The sequence below is a fragment of the Olea europaea genome, chromosome 1 (genome assembly GCF_002742605.1).
Source record: "Olea europaea var. sylvestris chromosome 1, O_europaea_v1, whole genome shotgun sequence".
Taxonomy (NCBI): domain Eukaryota; kingdom Viridiplantae; phylum Streptophyta; class Magnoliopsida; order Lamiales; family Oleaceae; genus Olea; species Olea europaea.
The window spans coordinates 32,144,488-32,152,731 of record NC_036237.1 but is presented as its reverse complement, the minus strand read 5'-3'; positions in this window follow the sequence as shown (position 1 = coordinate 32,152,731).

Here is an 8,244-nt window from a genome sequence, read left to right as displayed (position 1 = left end):
ATTTCGTTATCAGTATCATAGAAGTATAACTGTAAATATGCTGGTTTCCCATCAATTGGTAACAATGGATTTATAAAATGGTATACTTGTCCTTGAACTCTAAATGTATATATACCTTTATTATTCTACACAAATTTTTATCATCCTTAACACTAAAAGAAGTGAAAGTAAAATGATTATTATAAGTACGAACAACTTTTTTAAAAGTAATTGCCTTACATGAAGTAGAAGTAAATAGCTCAAACAATTCGGGAGGAACATTATTTAACTGTAATTTAACTTTTTCATCACAACAACAAAAGCCTTTAGTTTCTTTATGAAACTTTTTTGCACCACAATATTTACAAATTGTAGATGATGGAAGAAAATAAGGTTTGGCAGGAATATCTCTTAGATTTATTCATTTGGAATCAACTCTTTCAGAATCAGGTAAAATATTAGGAATTTCTGATGCTTCATTTTCATTTTCAGAATCTTTTTGAAGACAAATAGTTTCATCCTTGTATAATCCAATACAATAATCAATACAACCTAAAAACGTAAAAATAAAAATAGGATTTATGAAATATATCATAAAAAAAAAAAAAAACTGTTTCAAAGTCACGGCATCTAGTTCGCCTTTCTGGTGCATAACTTGTAGTAACTTTCAAAGAATACCAAATATGTATGTTAAAATTACGTAGAAAAGAGAATGAAAAAAATGAACAAAAAAATCATATCTCAACAAATAATCATACCTAAAACCCTTTTACGTAATTTGTCTTCTTTTACCATTGGTTTAAGTTGAGAATTTTGTGTTTGTGTGGATAGCGTTCTTGAACGAGCACATTTGTTTTTAAATCAATTACAAACATTCTTATCACAAATTTGGCCATATAATGACAACTGAGAGACTATTTATGCAATCTCCAATTTGTTTGGACTTGTGTTGCCTTGATGAAATATAGATTCAAGAACTTGAAACTGGAGAAATGTAGGCGTCCAACCACCCATTATGACTGTGCAAACAAGCAAGCTATGCCAAAACTTAAACACAAAAATTATAATAAAATATACCATACTGACAAGGAAGGAAGAAAAATATTATTATATTATGCTAAATCGGACAAATACAAGCGTGCATCTATAAATATAATATTTCGAATTATTATTTATTTAAACAAACATAATAGGGAAAATCTAAACAAGATTTTGGAAGAGAACACCTGGCCTCCTCCGTGCATAGAATGCATATAGAAAAGTAAAATTAAAAAATATATATATATCATCGTAGTTTGATATATCTAATAATTTTAGGCAATATTTAATTTTACAGTAATATTTTTAGTAATATTGAATTCTTTAAAGTGAATATTTAGATAATATTGAATTCTTTAAATTGAATTTATCTAAATATTACTTTAGATTAAATATTAACTCAAAGTTTTTAGTATATTTCTTTACATCTTGAAGTTGTAAAAATAAATAAATAAATAAATAAATATATATATATATATATATCATTGTAGTTAGTCTAGAAAAAAAATAAGATGACTCCGTGCACGGCCCAAAGACTCCATGCACGGAGACCTCGCACAGAGGCCTGCTATTTTTTTTCCCTTATTAGATATAGATAAAAAAAAAATTCAATTAAAAATTCTTTTTAATTTTTCTGTCTTTATAATGGAGTTTAATTTTTCAATTTAATTGTTGTTTGTTAAAATAAAGTAAATTTAGAGGCAAGATAAAACAATTTTATAGAATTGTAAATTAAAAAAAAATTATCTTACAACGTAAAGGAAAAAAATAAGTGTCAGGCCTAAAATTCTTTTTAAATTCTTTTTTTTTGTATCATAAATAATTTTTCTTTTAAACTTAAAATTATTTTTAATTTCTTTCTCTTTAATTTTTTTACTCACAAATAACTTTTCATCTCCTAGAATTCAATCTTATATTGTTAATTAGTATTTTTAATTTTATACCATGGATATTTATTATTATTAATATTATTATTTTTTTACATTATTGTAGATATAGATATGCTAGGTTGGACAAATATATAGACTAATGTCTCCGTGCACGAAGGGTTTTGCTCTGGAGAGATTACATTTTTTTTATTTTGCCGTGTAGTTTTATGTTATAATTTTTTTTCAATTTAAAATTCTCTTTAATTCTTTTCTCTTCAAATTTTTTACTTACAATTATGAAGGCTCAAAACTGAGCCTCCGTAATTAACAAATTTGATTTTTTTCCCCCTTTCTTTTTTCTTTACAGCATCAAAATTCAATTTCATTTAATCAACTTAATTTTTTTAATAGATGTGATTCCTAAAATAAATACATAAAATATAAATCATTTTTTTATATATACAAATATTATATAAATCCAATCAATAGAAATGTAGATAAATAATAGACATATTACATATTAATTATATTTCCAATCGTAATGTTTTGATTGCAGTCAAATAATATGTGAAACGTGTTAAGATAAAATACTCGCTCACATGATACTTCAATAATTTCTTTCTCCTCACTTTTATTTTTGGGAAGAGTAAGATCAGGCTTTTTTGGTAACATATTGCCATTTCTACAACCCGTGAACCTCTTGTCAAATCTGGAGAAAAGGAAAAAACATAGGAAGTACATATCCTCTAATTTAAATAACTTCTCATGTTTTCAAAATTTACCTTAAATCACTCATCACATAAAATATTTACATATCTTTGCTTGCAGGTGCTCAACAAAAAGAAAATCAGGTGTCTATCTACTCTTTCCTGATTACCATAGCTATTTTTTCAGCACTAAATTTTACAGTTTTAACTTACATCTTGTTTATTGAGATGGACTAAATGTCGATCTTCAATTCTTCTATTAAAAATCGAACACAACTCATGAGTTTCTCACCAAACTTCACGATATTGTTCTACAACGACATATAGAATATATATTTTTTGAGATCACATACAAAGTTTATCCTACATGGAACTTCCATTAACAAACTTTCTAACTTGCCTATACTGTAAAATCTACCTTAAAATGGCCTCGACAACGTAAATAATAGAGTTATTCTAACAAAATTTTCATTGTACTATATTGAGACAGAATGGAGGTGCCACATCATTTCTTCAGAATCATTACTCCTCCACAGAACCATAATACCCGTCTGGTTAATCACACAAGAGTTTCTCGTCTCACATTTGAATGGATGCATTCTTAATATCTCTCTTATATTTTTTAATGTATATGTATAGATGCTTCCCAGATCATTTGTCAACGATTGGAGACACCAACTTGGCGACACAGTATGAGTAACTACATATGATGGTATATTTGTCACAATACGATTGGAAAGAGATAATGAAAAAATCTATTTTGTCAATGGATGGGAACAATTTTTTGACCATCATAACTTACAGGATGCTCATGTTTTGGTATTTGAATATAATGAAAACTCCACATTCAATATGACCATATTTGACCATTCTCGATTAGAGGTCACATATGACTCCGATGTTCCCAAAGAATACAATGTTTCACATACAGATAACCCTACATTTGAAATAACACTAACACCTCATCACAACAGCCATCGGAAAATTGTAAGTGTCATCTTTAATATCTCATTATACGTTCATCTCTTCCACATAAATTTGATTCAAAGATCAATAATTTATTCATTCATGGTTTTCCAGGATATACCAGGATAGTTCTCTAGATATCATCTACCAAGAGGTCTGCGAAGTGTTCAAATCCATGATTCTTTACATTATAATTGGGAGCTCGCCACAAATTTGCGACCAAATGGTTTAATAAGAAGTATGACTATAGGCTGGGCAGATTTTTTTAGAGAAAAATTACTACAAATGGGCGATACATGTGTTTTCGAACTTTTGAACAGTGAATCATCAACGTTCATCGTCTACAAAAAAGGTCATGTTGGTAGAAGTTTGACATGTCTATGAGACCTCTTTACTTTCTTGTAATTATTTTCATGTATTTCTATTCTGTTATTTCCATGCCCAATTCTAAATATAATTTAAAAAAATACAAAATAGAAAAATTACAAAAATGTAAAAAAAAATATATAAATATTATTTTGTTAAAATTGAAAAATTAAATTTTATTTAAAAGAGAAAATAATAAAAAATGAATTTAAATAAATTGATAAAAAGAACAATTACTTATAATATATATAAACTTTGTCTCCATGCACGGAGACTGTCTTCGTGCATGGAGACATTTGCCTCCATGTACGGAGGCACACGGAGGCTTCAACTAATTTTTTTTAATAGATTTAATTCATATTAGTTTGTACAATTGTATTTTTAGTATAGACATTGCAGTGATTTAATTTGCTCTAGAATGACTTTAAAGTTATTTTGCAGCGACATAAGAAATTTCAAATGTATAATATGTGCCACTGCATAATTATAAATCGACTTGCATATTCATATGCGTTTTATATTTTGTCCTTCCTATATTTTAATATTTATTTTATATCCGAAATTTTTTCTGACATTTGGTTTGATAAGTGAATGTATGGTTTTCTGTACTCTCGGTATTTGTAAGTGCAAAAATCGGTATATACGGTAAGCTGCACATACAGTAGGTAGCATATAAGGTAAGTTGCTTGCAAATACGGTAGGCTGCATATATGGTAAGCTGCAAATACGGTAGACAGCATATACGGCATTGAAATTTATTGTAGTGGACGAAACCAGATTCATTCATACCGTATATGCGTTATATATACCGTATATGCCACATACCGTATTTACAGCTTACCGTATAGGCAGCATACTGTATTTGCATCATGCCGTATATGCAGCACACCGTATTTACATCATACCGTATTTACATCATACCGTATTTACAGCATACTGTATTTACATTATACCGTATATGCAGCACACTGTATTTACATCATACCATATTTACAGCATATATTTGTATCATACCATATATACAACATATCGCATTTGCATCATATCGTATTTACAACATAACATATTTGCACATATTGTCTTTAGATACCGTATTTGACAGATATTGATTTTTGTAATTCAATATTGTTTTCAACATACCGTATTTAAATTATATCTATAAACAAAAAAAACGAATAGTCCGTGCACGGAGGCCCAAAAAAAAAACTACAAAAAAAAAAATCGATGCACTCTAGTTTTTTCTCACCACTTGGAATTTTTTTTAATAATTTTAAAAAAATACAAAAATTTAAAAAAAAATATATAAATATTATTCTGTTAAAATTGAAAAATTAAGTTTTATTTAAAAGAGAAAAGAATAAAAAAGAAATTTAAATAAATTGATAAAAAGAACAATTACTTATAAAAAAAAAATTATAAATTTTGTCTCCATGCATGGGACAAATGTCTCCATGCACGGAGAGTCCGTGCATGGAGACATTTGCCTCCGTGCACGAAGGCAAAATGCCTCTGTGCACGGAAGCTTCAGCTAAAATTTTTTTTTCTTCTCTGTGTACGGAGAGAATACTTTTTTTTTTTTTGCTCTCTACTTTTAGGTTATAATTGTTTTTTTCAATTTAAAATTCTCTTTAATTCTTTTCTCTTCAAATTTTTTACTTACAAGTAATATGTTGTAAAAAAAATTCTGTCGCATATTATATGTCGCATATTATATCTATCTTTTTTTTTTTTATATATAAAAGTGATATTTTTTTATATCCCTACTATATATATTTATATCGGAGTGAGGGAGGAATGAAAATTGCGTGTTGCAGTAAATTTGGAGATAATGTACAATAAAATAAAATATATATCAAGCAAACGACGTCATTTTTGGCCTCCAATTGAAAAACAAAACAAAAATGCTACAGTAAAGGGGAGGAATGGAAATTGCATGTTGTAGTAAATTTGAAAGTAGTGTACAATAAAATAAAATATATACCAAGCAAATGACGTCATTTTTGGCCCCCAACTGAAAAAAAAGAAAAGAAAATAAAAATGCTACAATAAAGATGGACGCTTGCTTTCTACAGTGCCCTCACATTCCATTTTTTATATAGGAGGGAAATATTCCCCTTCCTCTTGTGTTCTATTTATTTAGGGGGTGTTTGATAGACATTTTTATGTAAAAATACATTTCAGAATAGTAAATTGATGTGAAATGTGTGGTTGAGAAATAAGGAAAAATTTTTGATTTACGTGTAATATTATTTTAATAAAAAATGTGTGGTTAAAAAGAAGCGAGAAAAATGCATTTTGAAAAAAATGACTACCAAACGGGCTTATTATTATTTTTTCTTTCGGGGTTCTGCATGTACTGTTTTCGTGGATGATTTAAACGGAAAAAACTTCAGTCGGTTAGCCTTTACCTGCATTGACTGCAATTGCAACGAAATAGTATAAGTGCTTATGCATTTTTCTTCGAATTCATCCAATCAATCGGATCAGTCGTCTCTGCCCACGAAAATTGCGAAACTCGAGGCCAGAATGGTGGGCAAGACGTCTTCTGCAGTTGCTGCACCAGCCCAAGTCCAAAAACAGGTCCAGTCCACGTTGTGGTCCGCCGCGGTCAAGTTTGGTAGTCCGCCCGACAGCCTGCCCCCCGAGTCGCTGGTCTCAAATGATGATTCTGACGATGACGTGAGTATTCGAAGAGTGTTTTTTTTACATCGAAGCTTATTTCGTTGGCATGGTTGTGATACTTCTTAGGTCGCTGAATGGAAACTGAAAACTGGAAATTTCGACTTTATTTTTATGGCATGCTTATATAGTGGATGTAGGACATTTTGTTTATAGGACATGCACTTGATGTTTATTTTGTCAAAAGTACTAAAAAACTGACCTTGGTATTAAATTTTTGGATTTTATAAATGCTAATATCTATGGCTGCTTTTCTTTTCACGGAATATAGTCTCATTGTCTTAGCGTTGTACTCTTATTTTAGAAAATGAAATGAAGTGCAAAATACAAACTGCAGTATTAATATTTGGCACCCAATTCCAAGCTGCAGGAAATCTGAATTTTAGATATCAAATTCTGCACTTGTACATGGTGGAAAGAATGTGGTTCGATCATGACAGCAGCAAGAACAAACTAAGCTTGTTCCAAATATTTGGTCTTTTGACTATAGTACTTAATAACTTACTAAATGGAATGGAATTAAATAGTGATATTTGTAAAGGTACCATAAGCACAAATTTGATTTAACACTTGAATTCAGTCTTGGAATTCTATATTTTTAGTATACTTATACATGGACTTGAAAATTTCAATGAGTGGCATCTATTCATGTTTGTGAAGAGCAGAGGCAACACAAAATTTTAAGAGTATTTGGAAATTTTGAACTACTGCAATCTTTGTGGAATGAGACTGGGGGTTTCGAAATTCACTTTGAATTGGATTCCAAGGCCATGGTTACTTCATTGGCTTGAACTGGACATATTGAGAAATATATGGTCTCAACCAAAATATTTTGGATATTTGAATGATATATAACTACAAACATTTACATTGTCTTGCACAATATTGAGAAGCTGGTGGTGAAATCTTACATTTGCAGATTATTCTTGAAGAACTCAACCTTAATTATCCAAGTGTTAATACTTAATAATGGTTGATTTTCAAGTTTCACATTTGTTTTTAAATGAAATTTTTTTTGGGGTGGGTGGGTGTCAGCATAGAGGGCTTTGAGAGACAGCACCCCCTGTACTGTTGACTCCTTTCAAATTTGTCACAAGTGTATGGACCTCAATAAGTGTTGGACACCTTAGAAAGAATATAATGAAATGTGTTGGGTTTTTGATACCCAATAATCTCGGGCGATGATGTTAAACAGTGTCGGATAGTCGGATCAGATTTCATAAGCTTCGGCCGATGATTGAAATATTTATTAACACACTATTTAATTAGCTCAACCCGAAAAACAACTTGAGGGTCGTTTGAAGCAACTTAATATGGTTAATGTTGCTCACAACCCATTTACTTTTTGGATGGCTCAATTTGTGTTCCGCCCCCTTTAACCATTAGTTGGTCCATGAGCCTACTATATTATTACACCCTAAACCTATATATTGGACTCATTGTTGAATAAGTCGTGTGTGTGCGCAAATGAAAAGAGGCAGCCGACATTTTCTCTTGTTTTCTCTCTTGAGCCTTAAAATTGAATCTGCCTTCCTCTATTCTTGGTGATTCATTGCAGCCACCATATTGTGTTCTTTGTGAACACATTGAGTTGAGCAACCGAAGTAAAAATCGTTGTTTGGGTTGGAGCCATTGTTGGG